Source organism: Heptranchias perlo, chromosome 35, assembly GCF_035084215.1.
Source record: "Heptranchias perlo isolate sHepPer1 chromosome 35, sHepPer1.hap1, whole genome shotgun sequence".
NCBI classification, from domain to species: Eukaryota; Metazoa; Chordata; class Chondrichthyes; order Hexanchiformes; family Hexanchidae; genus Heptranchias; species Heptranchias perlo.
In genome coordinates this window covers 3838124-3838903 of record NC_090359.1, presented here as the reverse complement: position 1 = coordinate 3838903, position 780 = coordinate 3838124, and the positions used below count along the sequence as shown (strand labels likewise).

At 45.8% G+C, this 780-nt stretch overlaps 1 non-coding gene across 1 annotated transcript; it reads left to right on the top strand.

Annotated features, from left to right (window-relative positions):
- Window positions 1-421: 421 nt before the first annotated feature.
- On the top strand, window positions 422-493 carry trnaq-uug (transfer RNA glutamine (anticodon UUG)). Its single transcript has one exon. It is a non-coding gene; the product is annotated as a tRNA-Gln (tRNA).
- The last annotated feature ends 287 nt before the right edge of the window (window positions 494-780 follow it).

Here is a 780-nt window from a genome sequence, read left to right as displayed (position 1 = left end):
GACATTTGTCCACCCCAGTCTATCACGGGCATCTCCACGTCAATCAGTGAGGATCGAGCTCTTTTCAACCCGAAATTCATGCTTCAGTGCCTTGCAAAGTTTATGCACTGATTATCCAACAAGACGAGCTGCACTGCGCAGTGTGAAACAAAAGTAGAAACGAGGGAACCGATCGATTTGACAGCAGCTGTGTGATTGGCAAATCATCTACACTTATCAGAGGGGAAAGTGGGGAAGCTGAAAGTAAGGATGAGAAAGGGCGGAGCCAAAATGGCTGGTTGCGATTGACCAGTGCTTGATGTTTTGCTGATGGCAGAGGTTTGCCATGAGCCTCGTGCAGGAAATGATGCAGCGCCACAGCGATGCTGATAAAGGAGCCCAGTATCTTTGAAGTGAGGGGGGCCGCGTGTTTTAATAAATTGGTTCCATGGTGTAATGGTGAGCACTCTGGACTTTGAATCCAGCGATCCGAGTTCAAATCTCGGTGAAACCTTAACTTTTGTCCCAATCGTTTGTAACTTTTGAAGAAACAAATAAAAGGCACCTGGAATCCCATCCCTGTTCGTGGGCAGTTCGGAGCCTCAATCAATGAGGCTCGAGCTCCTTGTATAAATTTGGCCTTTTGTTAAAGGCAAATCGCATTGAACTAACTTGATAGAGTTTTTGTTGAGGTAACGGAGAGGATTGATGAGGGCAATGCGATTGATGTGGTGTATATAACCTTTCAAAAGGCTTTCGATCAAGTGCCTCATAATAGCCTTGTCATCAAGATTGATACCC